This window comes from Eschrichtius robustus, chromosome 13 (genome assembly GCF_028021215.1).
Source record: "Eschrichtius robustus isolate mEscRob2 chromosome 13, mEscRob2.pri, whole genome shotgun sequence".
NCBI classification, from domain to species: Eukaryota; Metazoa; Chordata; class Mammalia; order Artiodactyla; family Eschrichtiidae; genus Eschrichtius; species Eschrichtius robustus.
This window is the reverse complement of record NC_090836.1, coordinates 51,547,664-51,561,677: the sequence shown is the minus strand read 5'-3', so window position 1 is coordinate 51,561,677 and position 14,014 is coordinate 51,547,664. Positions and strand designations below refer to the sequence as shown.

The window sequence follows — 14,014 nt, the reverse complement described above, 5'->3', positions numbered from 1 at the left end:
GCCCCGGCGGGTGAGCAGACAAGGCTCTTGGGCTGGTGAGCACTGCTCGGCGCCGAGCCTCTGGGCGGGAATCTCTCCGTTTTTCCCTCTGCGCCCCTGTTGCTGTGGGATCCGCGCTGTTAGCCGCGGCTCGCGCCCGTCTCTGGAGTTCGTTTAGGCGGCACTCTGAATCCCCTCTCCTCGCGCAACAGGAAACAAAGAGGGAAGAAAAAGTCTCTTGCCTCTTCGGCAGCTGCAGACTTTTTCCCGGACTCCCTCCCGGCTAGCTGTGGTGCACTAACCCCTTCAGGCTGTGTTTACGCCGCCAACCCCAGTCCTCTCCCTGCGATCCGACCGAAGCCCAAGCCTCAGTTCCCAGCCCCGCCCGCCCCGGCGGGGGAGCAGACAAGCCTCTCGGGCTGGTGAGTGCTGCTCGTTGCCGAGCCTCTGTGCAGGAATCTCTCCGCTTTGCCCTCCGCACCCCTGTGGCTGCGCTCTCCTCCGTGGCTCCGAAGCTTCCCCCCTCTGCCACCCGCAGTCTCTGCCCGCGAAGGGGCTTCCTAGTGCGTGGAAATCTTTCCTCCTTCACAGCTCCCTCCCACTGGTGCAGGTGCCATCCCTATTCTTTTGTCTCTGTTATTTCTTTTTTCTTTTGCCCTACCCAAGTACGGGGGGAGTTTCTTGCCTGTTTAGAGGTCGGACGTTTTCTGTCAGCGCTCAGTGGGTGTTCTGTAGGAGCAGTTCCACGTGTAGATGTATTTCTACTGTATCTGTGGGAAGGAAGGTGATCTCTGCGTCTTACTCTTCCGCCATCTTCTCTCCTGCCCCCCAGGGTTTCTTTTAAGGACTCCAAATTCTAGCTCTTTGTTTTAGCTTTTTACAGACCCACATTTTCTTTATTGATTCATTAGTGGACACTTCAGTTGTTTTCATACATTGGCTATTGTGAATAATGCTGCTATGAATATGAGAGTACTGATATCTCACTCAGATCTTGATTTCAATTCTTTTGGATATATATGTGGAAGTGGGGTAACTCTCTCATATGGTAGTTCTACTTTTAATTTCTCAATTAAAAGTATTTCTCCCATACTTTTTACCATAGTGGCTGCACCAATTTACATTCCCACCAACAGTGTACAAATGTTTTCTTTTCTCTGCATCCTCACACGCATTTGTTCTTTCTTTTGGGTAATAGCCATTCTAATAAGTATGAGGTGATATCTCATTGTGGTTTTGCTTTGCCTTTCCTTGATGGTTAGTGATGTTGAACACCTTTTCATGTACCTGTTGGCCATTTGCATGTTGTCTTTGGAAAAATGTTTATTCAAGTCCTTTGTCCATTTTCAAATTAGATTATTTGATTTTTTTACTATTGAGTTGTATGAATTACTTCTTTATTTTGGATATTAACCCCTTATTGGATATGCGGTTTACAAATATTTTCTCCCATTCTGTACGGTGCCTTTTTACTTTGTTGATGGTTTCCTTTGCTGTGCAAAAGACTTTTAGTTTGATATAGTCTTGCTTGGACTCTAGTGTTTAAAATCAACTTTTGCCTTGCTCCCTGATTGAGTCCTTGCCTGGTTACCTGCCTAGGACATCACTTTCCTCCTAGGAGAGGGACCATTCTTGCCAGTTACCCTCTCCCGAGTGATTGCTTGCTTGTGTGGATTCTTAAGTATGACTTTTCCTCAAATATTCTGTTACTGTGCTCTGCTAACATTGTTATTTAACCTTTGAACCTCTATACTAACTTCTTGATGGGAGCCTAAATATTATATAAAGCATTTTATTGTTCTAGAGGTACTATAATCTAGTGGAGAGGGTACAGATAACTTTCTAATTCAAATCAAACTGCACTGAGTGTTGTGAGAGTAGTGTAAATTAATAATTCTTTGGGCACATAAGAAAACCGTTCTTATGGGGGAGGATGGGGAGAAATTAGAGAAGGTTTCATATAGGAAGTGCAAATGTCATTTGGGTCCTGAAGTATGAATAGAATTTTGACATTAGGAGAAGAGAAGTGAGTAGAGAAAGAAAAATCTGGCAAAAAGAACAAAATGAGTAGTACCTAGCATTGTTCTGATACATAATTAGGGAGTCAAATATTTGTTTAGTGAATGGATGAGTGAATGAAGAAGAGTGTGGGATGAGGAAGGGGGAGTAATCAGAGATGACTCATTGTTGCTAACTTGGTAATGCCAAGACTCAGTGGAGAAGCGGCAGATTGGGGGGAGGGGGATGGTAGAGGGAGAGGGTTATTTAGCATGTGGTAAATTTGAGGTGTCAGGGGTCTCCGAGAGGTTAAAGCATTCTGAGAGCTCAGCTTTAGCATAACTGAGCAGCTCATGGAAGGGAGAAAAAAGACAGTGAGGGGGAGTTTTACAAAAATTTAGGTTAAAATGACAGTCTAAATTATGGTATTGGGAATATATAGTAAGGAAGGAATGATAAGATTTTCTAATAAAGAATTTTTATGAGTGTGTTATCTGAAGAAAAGAAATCTGAATATAGACTACATATAATGATTAAAAAAAAATTTAAAAACCAAATAAGCTAGAAGAAAAATCTTAAGACTCAGGTCTCCATCCACTCATGACTGCATTTTTCAGAATTACAAGCATTTAATTATCTACTTTTCAGCTCCTCAGTGACTAAATAGAACACTGTTTAAGGAAAAGATAACCAGATCAACCTTATATGTATAAAATAAGAACTATTTTAGGGAGATAACTTACTCTACTTGAGTTATGTTTTGAATTAAGCTGTGAACCAGATACTTAAATTACTTTTCAGGAGTTTGGGTTAAAATATGAAGCTAAGCAGGAATTACTGGAAGTTCTATATTAAATGTAAAACACATGATCTTTAACAGTAAACAATGAATGAATGAAGAATGAATGTAGCATTTGGTGGGTTTTAATGTAAATCAATAAAAGTAGTGAAAGTATTGTTGTAATCAGCAAAGTTCAAATTATTGAATTCTAGTGAAAGAAAAAACCAGTAAGTAGCTAAGCTTTTTGTCATTAGAGGGCTTAAGTATTCTGAAATTAAAATGGAGTTGAATGCTGTCTTCTGTTTGTGGAGAAAACACTGGACCTACTTATTTCAAGTAGGTAACAAGATAAAACCAAATAAATTTGGGGAATCTTTCTAATCAAAGCATTTTATGCTATAGAAGAGATAGAGACAAACATAGAAGGTGACCAGGACTTTATTTTTAAAACAAACAAAATAACTAGTCACATGGAGAACCTGAAATATACTGAATTACGTGGCTGGAGAAGTAAAAAGACCAGCTCCGTCATAGGACCTGCTGTGTCATAGGACCTGCTGTGTATCTCTACACTGCCATTCATTGCTTTTGTGACCTAATAAGTAGGAGGTCCTTATCCTCTTTAGAACATAATTTCTTAACCTGTAAAATGAGGGGGAGGAGGGTTTTCCCCACTGACATTAAAGTTATGTAAAAACACTATGGAATATAAGGTGTTATGTCAAGCTGAAAGCTCCCAGAAAACAGAAGTGAAGGTTTAACTCTAGAGTAAAATTTTGATTAGAAACCATATTATCTCATCAGCCAAGATGATCACGGTTTCATAGCATTAATATTGGACAGAGAATATATATCCAAGTAAAAATTATAGGCCCAAGTTGATAGCAAATACAGAAAGGAGCAAAGAAGAGTTCTGTTTTTTTTTGTTTTCATCAGGTTGTACATGCTTATGAGATGTTGTAAATGTTTAGCAAGGCAAGTTTGAGATTGGAAGGTTTTTTTGGTTAAACAGGACTAAGTGGCTATAATTTAAAAAAAGCACAAGGATAATTTTTAAAATATCTGGAAATGTATAATTGACTGAATCATACAATTGATTATATAGGTAAACACTGATTTCTATAATTGGAGGATGCACTACTTCCGGTCATGTGGGTAACAGCAATGAGTATACGGGAGGGGGAACTAGAAGACCAGATTCCAGTCCTTGTACAATCACTCTCTGAGCTGTTCAGTCTATTTCTTCATCTGAGAAATGAGATTAATAATAAAGCATTTCTCACAGGGTAGTTGTGAAGATAAAATGAATCAATATAAATTTAGTGAACCATAAAACTCTATTCAGCAGACATATTTAGCACCAAAAATGTGCCCAGCAGTGTGTTAGTTATTGGAGATACAATGATAATTGGATGTAGCTTGTGTCCTTAAAGAATTCACAATATAATGGCTGGGCACCTTATTGTGCTGTCTTGTTGCCATTTAGAGATGTGTGCAGAGTGATTTTGCAGCACAGAGGAAGGAGCATTGAACCCAGAGATATTTTCTAGAGAAAGATATTGAAGATAGAATCATAGTATAAAACAACACACAGATTTTAGTTATTAAGATTTACACCCATAAAGTGGTGAATGAAATTACCAAGTTATTTAAATACCAAATTTAAAATGTGAAATTAAAAATAAAAATATGAAATTAAAAATTAAATAAAACAAATCCAGCACACAAACCAGCCATGTTATTATTGGATAAAAAGTAATGCACTGAAACTTTTGATAAACTGTAAATTTATGAGATAATTCAAGGCTTTAAAGAAAAAGCAGAAATGCCTACTTCTGACTGAAGAAGAACTATGTAGATACCAAGTAATAATACATGAAATTTGTTTACTCAGTCCATATATTTATTAGATATCTCAGGATAGACATTCTGTTCTTCCACCTCCACACAAAGGCATAATGGTTGATGATAATATGATGGACATAATCCTAGGGTCAATTTCAGGGCCCATATTGTTGTTCTACTTTATTCCTACTAATAAAGCATATATCTGAGATGTATATTTATATTGAATAAAAGCAACTCATAGAATTAATAATAGAATTTGGTAAGTTAGCGAAATATACATCACATAAACAAAAGTAATCAATTTATTTTCTTTATTCTAGTAAGAGATACCTAGAAACACAACTTTTATAATAGTGACAAAATTGTAAAATACTTAGAAGTAAATTTATCCAGAGGAGTAGCAGACCTATGCAAACAAAATAATGACATATAATTAAAACCATAAAGCAAACTTTGAATAAAGGAATAAGCATATCATATTCTTAGATGGGTGAGGCATATAATGAAAATGTCAACTTTCCCCAAATTAACATATATATTTAATACAATTTCATCGGGAATCCCAACAGATTAATTTTTTTAACTGGATAAAATGATTTTATAGTTCATATGGAAGAGTAAATGGTTGAGAACAGTCAATAAAAATGTGAAAAAGAAGACTATGGAGGCATTTTTCATATCAGATAAAAGAGCTTGCTATAAGCCCTCTGTAATCAAATCATTATAAGAATAGATGAATGGATTAGTAAAAAAGAAGAGAATAGTGAAAATGGTAAATATAAGGAATTAATGTTCACAAACAAGGTGGCTTCAGTTTCTTCTGGAAGAGAATAAAAATGGATCCCTTTCTTACACCATATACAAAAATAAATTTCACACAGATTAAGATGTAAAAAGTTAAATGTATAAATGACTCAAAAAATATAGGGGTTAGGGAAAATTCCTTAACCAAGATGAATAACCTACTCATTATGTACAAAGAAAAACGAAAAGTTTTATTTAATCACTTAAAAATTGAAAACCTATGTATGGAAAACAAAAAAAAAATTGATAAACACACAATAGACCTGGAAAATATATGTAGTCATGGTGATTAATATTTATATAATTAAGAAAATTTGCAAGACGAAGGTAAACAGCCCAAGAAAAATGGGAAAATATTATGAATATATGATTCACAGAAGAGCAAATACAAATGGTCAACAAACATATGAAAGGATGCTCAAATCTAAATGTAGAAAAGTGGAAATGAAAGTAAAAATGAGATATAACTTCATAAATATTAGAATAGCAAAATTTGAGAGAGACTAGTAATACAAATTATTGGTAGGGATATAGAAAAAAAGGTTATTCATATATTGCTGATGGAAATAGCCACTTCAGAGGTCGTTTGAAAAAAATTAGAATTGTAGTGTTGGGAATTTATACCATAGAAATAAAAGCACCTAAAAGCACCTACTTATAAGTAAATATTTATTAAGGCATTTTGTCCTGTTGAAAATCAGAAAATAAAGTACCCATCAGTAACATATATATATATATATATATATATACACACATATATATATATGTATGTATATATATGTATGTATGTATAGTTTGGAATACTATGCAGCCATTAAAAAGAAAATATTAGTGTCATAACTTGGAGAGATTTCCATGAGATATTATTGTGTTAAGAAAAGAGAAGTTTAATAATATGGCTCATTTATGATAAAACAATGAAAGGCAAATTGTATATATGTATCTGTACATATATTTGTGTGCACATGTAAGCCTGTATAGGATTATGTGAGAAAATAAGAAAGAATACACACCTAGGTCGGCTGAGGATCAAGGGTGGGGTGCTGTTGTAGATGGAGGCTGGAGGAGATGGGTGAAGGGTAAGGGGATGTGGGAAGCTGAGTAAAAAGGGAAATGATAAAAAGAACACTGCCCTTCCCAAAAGTGTGAGCCACATTTATGCATTTATATGTGTGTATGTATGCATAATTAAAAGTGTTAGCAAACTAAAGAAGAAATTATCAAAATGTGAGTGAGAGAAATGGTACTCACAGGTAACTATGAATTTGCCTACATTTGCAAAAGAAGTCATTTATAAATTTTAATGTTTTATTTTTGTAACGAATTACTTGTGATCCATCTCAAAACTCAAGCCACAGTTAAGAATCACTATTCTGAAGCAGGGGTTTCCCATATTTTTCATCTCATAGCACATGTAGGAAATATTTGCTTGGAACACTGGGGCATTGGAGGAGGCTGTAGCTCAGACCAGATGTGCCGAGTGTCTCTGCGCTCCTGGAAGCCACGTGCTCTGCTGTCCAGGGGGAGAGATTATCTTTCAGAGAACCACAGAGTTAAGGTGTCGTTGTGGCTCTTCAGAATGCTGTGATTTCTATTTTAATAATCGATTACTTTCTATTTTACTTAACCAGGAATCCTATTGTTACATATGGATTATATTAGCTCATGCTAAGTTTTTAAAAACTGGGTTACAAGTCTTTATATCCCATAGCCCAGATTTCTCCCCTGGGTAACATATTCTCAAAACAAGCATTGCATGAATGCTGAAGAAAGAGATGTCTATGGTTCATTCATTCTTAATATTTAATTTTTCAAGAATTAACTTCTGAATTTTATCTTTCCAACTGAACTTAGAATTTTGCCAGGAACACTCTAATATAATAAGGGAATCATGTTTGCCAAATGTCTCAGCCAAGATTGCTTTCTACTTTTTTTTTTTAATAAATGTATTTATTTAATTTATTTATTTTTGGCTGCGTTGGGTCTTCGTTGCTACGCGCGGGTTTTCTCTCGGTGAGGCGAGCAGGGGCTACTCTGCGTCGCAGTGCGCGGGCTTCTCATTGCGGTGGCTTCTCTTGTTGCGGAGCACGGGCTCTAGGCTCTCGGGTTTCAGTAGTTGTGGCTCGCAGGCTCTAGAGTGCAGGCTCAGTAGTTGTGGTGCACAGGCTTAGTTGTTCCATGGTGCTTTCCACTGTTAATTACAGAAAACCTGACTATACTGGTTTAATATTTCTCACATAACAGGAAGTCTGGAGGAAGCAGCCCAGAGTTGCTTCAAAAGTTACATGTTTTCAACAATATCCTGGGCTCTTTCTTTCTGTTCCACCATCTTTAGCATGTGGCTTTCATCCCCATGGTCACAATTAGGATTCATTGTGTTCAGAAAGAAGTGGGAGAGGGAGGCAGTGCCTACATTTGAAAAGTAAAAACAGTCCCAAAACGTTCCAGTGGACTTTCTTTTATGTGTTGTTGTTCAGAACCATGTAACATGTCATACCCAGCAACAAGGGAGATTTAAACTTTTAGCTGAATACATGGTAACAAAGACTCTTTGACCAAACTTTAGTTAGGCTGCTCTGAGCCCTCTTCTTGACTAGTCCTCGACTTTGGCCCCCATCCTGTTTTCAGCCTGCCCAGCCCAATGTCAGCAATAAATCCTGTTAAGTCATTTTAGTGAGAATTCCCCCACCCTTGATATTTGATCACATTCCTCATCCCCCCTCTTTGATGTACAAATCCTTGACCTGTCTTTAGCAAGAATCCTATTAGGTTAGTTTAGCAAGAATCCTCTTATCTTTGATGTTTCCTCTCTATAATTTTTTATCCACTGGCCCCCTCAACTCTGTTCTTTGCCTATAAAGCCCCAGCTGTCTTTGCCGTATTTGGAATTGAGTCCGATCTCTGTCTCCTGTTGCAATATCCCTATTACTATCGTCTTGGATAACCTCTTCCTTATTATTTGAACAAATGTCAGAATAATTTTTTCTTTAACAATGGCCACTCTGTACAGAAGAAGGATTCTGTTAGCTAAGAAGAGAAGAATGGATGTGGAGAAGCAACTAACAGTGCCTGAGATACCAAATGTCTTATTCTAAACACTAGTCATTTATTTATATTTGAGGAGCAAATGTGACGTGAAGTATATAAATCCTTGTGAGTTTGGGACTTTTACATTTAACTTCCATCTCTGTCAGTGATATACCTGGGAATTCAGTAACATAAAGCTTATAAAACTTTCTACCTACATATTTTGCAGGAGTATTGTGAAGTTTAATTAGCTAATGGTTGTAAAATGATTTGAAGAAAGTTACTGAAAGTACATAATGCTTTGTTAGATAATGTGTGAGTAATTTCACAGAATCTGGGTAACTGTCAAGTAATTAAAGGCAAATGCACTGTAGATGCTGTTATGTGATTTCCATTAGTGCTCATCAGAGGTTGTCACACCCATTGAGGAAAGCAGATCTCATACTGTTCTGAAATGTTTTTTGAAAAATCCTTACTCCTCTTTTAAAATCACTTTCACCATCTGCTGGTAAAAGAATTGAGATGACTGCCTGTGAACTTAGCAATTAAATATGCTAATACAGTAGCTGGAGAAAATGTCACACCTGTTTTTAAAAAACAACAACAACAGACAAAACAAAATTTCACTACCACCCCCAAACCAAAAACACACCATCTGGTTTTCTGTGAAAACAAAACTTCAGATTCTTAATAAAAAAACCCAACTACATTTTCAGGTATCATTATGTATACTGAAAATGTAGTCATTTTATCCCTCTTAATTTCTCAAAAAATTGGCATTTCAAGGCAAAGAGTCAGCAAACCAATATTACTGTGTGTTTTCCTTCCTCTTTTTGGATTTCAAGAAGATGGAGGAAGGGAAGAAACATGATTGTGAAAGAATTGTTTAATTTTACTTTGTCAGTGAAATCTTTAATGCACCTACAAAAGACACGTATTTGTCTCTATTGAAGACATATTAGTTGTTGAAAATGAGCATGTATAAATCCAATAAAGGGGTACATTGCTAAAGAATTCTTTACTTTATAAAAGAATCTACTGAGACAGACTGCAATAAAATGGAGTCCTTTGACCCTGACAGGGGTTCCTGAAAATCTTTAGCAAGTACAGGACAAAAACAATTTTTAAAAAAATCTAACTAGCTACCCTTCATAAATTAGTAGGCTACTAGAACCTAGCTTTCTGATCATTGTTATTCATGTGTTAATGTCTGCCACTAAGTCTCATGTTCTCATCTTAACAGAGAAATTGTGATTGAGACTAAAGTAAAATATTTGTATATATTATTGAGCTATTTAAATTTTAAAATCACTAAAATTATATCATTAAATTTGGGACCTTATGAGGGCTTCCTGGCACCAGGAAAACTGATATAAATAAAATCAGCATATGTGCTTGCTTGATTCATGGTTCAGTCACCATATGTACTACTCCAATGTCCAGTGTGAGAACCATGCAACGCTGTAAATTAAGCAGTTTGTGAAGTCAGTGGATTTCCAATTTTGTAGTCCCTTCCAGAAAAACTCAACCCTCCTCTTCACTATATATTAAATTTAAAGTTAATTTGATACACATTTTGATTAAATTTAATCTTTCTAGTAACATCTATTGTATGAAGGTAAATATAGGGTAATATTGTACTTTGTTTTTTTGTCTAAATAATATAGTTAACATGTGTGCACAACCAATCTATGTTAATACTTTCTCTAAATTAAGCAATGACTATCAGCTAGTAAGGTCATAATCCAGATATTTTATTACTCTAATAATATGTGGAATTTAAGACACTATTTTTAGTAAAACTAATATTATTTCCAGGTACTGTAATCTACTACATCGAGACCCTCAATATAACCTTTACTGGAATGATGATGTGTATGTATTCAGGGAAGGTTATATTACCCTGGTACTTGTGAGCTTCTTAGAGCTATAAAATAAATGAAGACTTCAAGTTAATAAATCTTTTCTGTGGTTTAATGATTTCATGTAGGTCAACGAACCCTGAAATAAGGCTTGCTCCAGAAAAAAAATTCAAGTGGAAATATCTGTGTGGTAATGTAATAGCTAGAGATTTTTTTTTTTTGTCCTACTTTCTAATACTAAAAGTTGCCTAGCATCATTTATGTACACGAGTTTCCCTTTTTGCACCAAATTGAAATTACATTTAACACTGTAGTAAGTAGCTAAGCCAAAGAGAATTAAGCACCATTTGGACAGAGTTTTAGAAAGGTTGCTGATTATCTTCTCTGTCTACTTTCCTCACCAAAATCATATTGTCTTTTCAGCTCAATGCACCCCACCTATATATCTCCAAGCAGCATTACCAAAGGTATTTTGTCCATAGAGTTCCCCCACCAAAGGGGAACACATGCTAATAGATGAGCTGGGTCAGAAGGAGAGACTAATGCCCCGAGGCTGCTCTTCAGGGGTAAGGCTGGAGGAACAGGCAGCCACGGTCTCTTTGGTTTAGACACCTCACAGATGCTGGGAGGAACAGCTGGCCATGAGGATGTGCAATGGAACGGCGCATTCAGGCTGCTGTGGCCTTGGACCTTGGCAGACGTAGCTTTGGGGCCCCAGGGTTCTGGGCCAGAAGCCCTTGTGGCTGCTCTGGGGCTCTTCTGGCTCCTGGAAGGCTGTAGATTTTCAGTTTACGCATGCGCAGTTCACCCCCAGTTCTGGCCTTGGGCACTTCTTCTCCGGCTAAGCGTTCAGATCACAGCCCTTTCACGCATCTGGCCTGTCCTCTGGGGCGAGGCCCCTCCGCACTGACTTTGATGTGGGGGTGAGGAGTGTTGAAGTGGGGGCATGGAGGAGGATTGGTGTGTGCATGAAAGGTGGTATGAGCCAGATGCTTTCCAGATGATTCTGTGAAGAGGGGCCTCTGGCCCCACCCACACACCCAGCTGTTTCTCGTCTGATGACTCCCCTGCTGGGCCCCTGTAATTTTGCAAGATCCTGGGAGATTGGGCTTCCTTTGGGAAGATTGATCACGGCTGCAGTGTTTCCACCTGATTAAGTGGTTTTCTGAGTTGTTTTTGATCCTCTGGGCGTCCCAACCTATCCTCTACCTGTCCTTTCATCAGGACCCAAAAAGGAAAAAGAAAAAAAAATTTATAGGGTTAAAGTAGGACACACATAGGAAAAATATTGATTGACCATGGTCTAACCTATACTATGAGATGCCTCTTGTTTTCTAAGCAATTAACTTGAATTTAGATTTATGTATTACAAACTCCAAATGCTACCTAAGTGGTATTCCACTCTCCCTTTCCACCTCACCAAAAAAAAAAGTAAAATAAATGTTCTCTCTAGAATCTTGAGGGGACTTTTCGAAAACCCGTATTAGTTCCCATCAGTAGCTCTGCAGTTGCTTTAAATTCATACTTTAACTTCAGCGTCTTCGTTAAACTAATTTCTAAACCTTTATTTCTAAGTAAGTTCAGGTAATGGTAGATCTAAGAAAGTACGACCTTTGTTAATATGCTTTTCAAAAATGCTCATGTAGTGACTTATCAGTGAAATACCTATTTCTGTGACTGATTTTGTCACACTTTGTCCTCTCTGTGTCTCTGTGACATATGACTTTCTGTGGTATTGAAACCACACAACTCAGACTGGGACTTGAACCCATTGTCTTTTAATTGAAATCACACACCTTGGCTCAGGACTTAATGAAGCTCAAGTTCTTTATGTCTCATCGCAGAAAGAATCCAATGAGAGACAAAATGATAGGTAAGAAGTGGTTTATTTAGAGGGGTACACATTCCATAGACAGAATGCAGTCTGTCTCAAAAGGCTAGAATGGCTCTAGGGCGTGGGGTCGTCTGGGAAAGTGAGAGCCGACCCGTAATATGGGGTGGTTAGTTTTTATGGGCTGGGTAATTTCATAGGCTACTAAGTGGGATGATTATTCCAATTATTTCAGGGAAGGGGCAGGGATTTCCAGGATTTGGGCCACAGCCCATTTTTTGTCCTCTTATGGTCAGCCTTGGAACTGTCGTGGCACCTGTGGGTGTGTCATTTAGCATATGCTAGTGAATTACAATTAGCATATAATGAGGCTCAAGGTCTACTGGAAGTCAAATCTTCTGCCATCTTGGACCTAGTTGGTTCTAACCAGTTTATGTCGTATCCTCAATGGCTATGTCATTCTTTTAAAGGTTGTGTCCTGCTCCTTTCCCTCCTGTTTCAGTACTACATTTGTCCAACTGTGCCCTCATGTTTTGCTGAGGAAGACACTGACGCAGGCTCCCCCAGTATTACAGAAGTCATGAAGCTGTTATATCCTGTGTGTTACTAACAAATAACTTACTAGTCGAAGTCACTGCTTATTAATCATACACATTTGTGTGTGTGTGTGTGTAGGCTAAAATCCCACAGAGATGTAGCAAATAAATAATGATGGAAGCTGTAAGAAATGTGAATTTTTCAGTGAGTGATTGGCAGTAGTTATTAGTCTCAGGGAAAAGCTGAACATAGCAGCATTTCATTTGTTCTTATCCTACAGTGTAACTTCGTTGAAATTACACCTTTTCTGAGTTACTGTTACTCAACTATTTTCCTGACTTGAAAGCCAGTGCTAATTTGTACCTGTTTTCCAATAGATTAGCATCTTTTGCCTTTAACTTCTTGTTACAAAGACCTATAATTCAACTGAAATAACCACCTGAAAAATACAGACTAGGTGGATGGTAGTAATACAAAGTTACAGGACTTTTTCTAAGGGGAGTGTCATTTTTTCTTTGGAAAGTGCAAACATACAGTGCCTTTGCATAGTGCTTTCAGGTGGGGGCAATGGGTTCTCAGGACACTGGAGTAGCGAAATCTTTATTTAGTGTTTCTCTAACCTCCAGAAGAGACTTATTGCTTCATGGAGAAATGATAAACATGAACAGGAGATGGGATGAAGAGACACTCTATAGTTTTGTTTTGGGTAAGTGTTTGTGCTTTATTATTGACTACTAAATTAAGTACAAATCTAGCTAGACTTGTCTTATACTAGTCTCCTGGTACTCTGTGTTCTAGCTAAACTTCTTCCCCCCAGCCCTCTCAGTATGCTCAATTCTTCCAATACGTGTAACTCTTCTTTGCCTTAGTTATACTGTGTCTTTAATATAGAACTTTCCTCGTACTATTTCCACTTGTCATAATTCTTTTTATCTTTCAAGGTCCATTTAAAATATCACCTCCTGTGTGAATACCTTTCTTATCTCCTTCATCAGATATGTTCTTTATCTCTCATTTGGACTCCTAAAATAATTTGTTTGTACTTCTCACGGAGGTTTATAGTCTACCTTATCTACTCTTTATTTTTGTTCCTATCTCATTCCTTCCCATGGAATACTGTAAAATAATGAAAACAGAAGCCATGTATTAAATCTATTTAAGTACCCAACCAACAAGAATTTAAGGCCACTTAATTAAGCAGAAATTGTGTATAGATCCATACGTAAAATAGCTCCAGAAGATTCATGTAATAGTAACCATTTTCTCAAAATTCACATTACTTAAGTAAAATTACTTGTGAAAGACATAACCTTGTGCCAGTCAGAATAAAATGACATATTTAAAAAT

The 14,014-nt window shown here is 37.1% G+C and overlaps 1 protein-coding gene across 10 annotated transcripts in view; it reads left to right on the top strand.

The window, feature by feature from the left end:
- The window catches only part of TAFA2 (TAFA chemokine like family member 2), a 537,069-nt gene that overhangs the window by 284,550 nt on the left and 238,505 nt on the right, over positions 1-14,014 (top strand). For 2 of the 10 annotated variants that reach the window (XM_068561747.1, XM_068561751.1), the window contains exon 2: positions 13,294-13,373. The exons of the other annotated variants lie outside the window; for them this stretch is intronic. The gene's annotated coding sequence lies outside the window, so the exon portion shown is untranslated. The remainder of the gene's footprint in view (positions 1-13,293; positions 13,374-14,014) is intronic. 10 annotated transcript variants of the gene reach the window in all.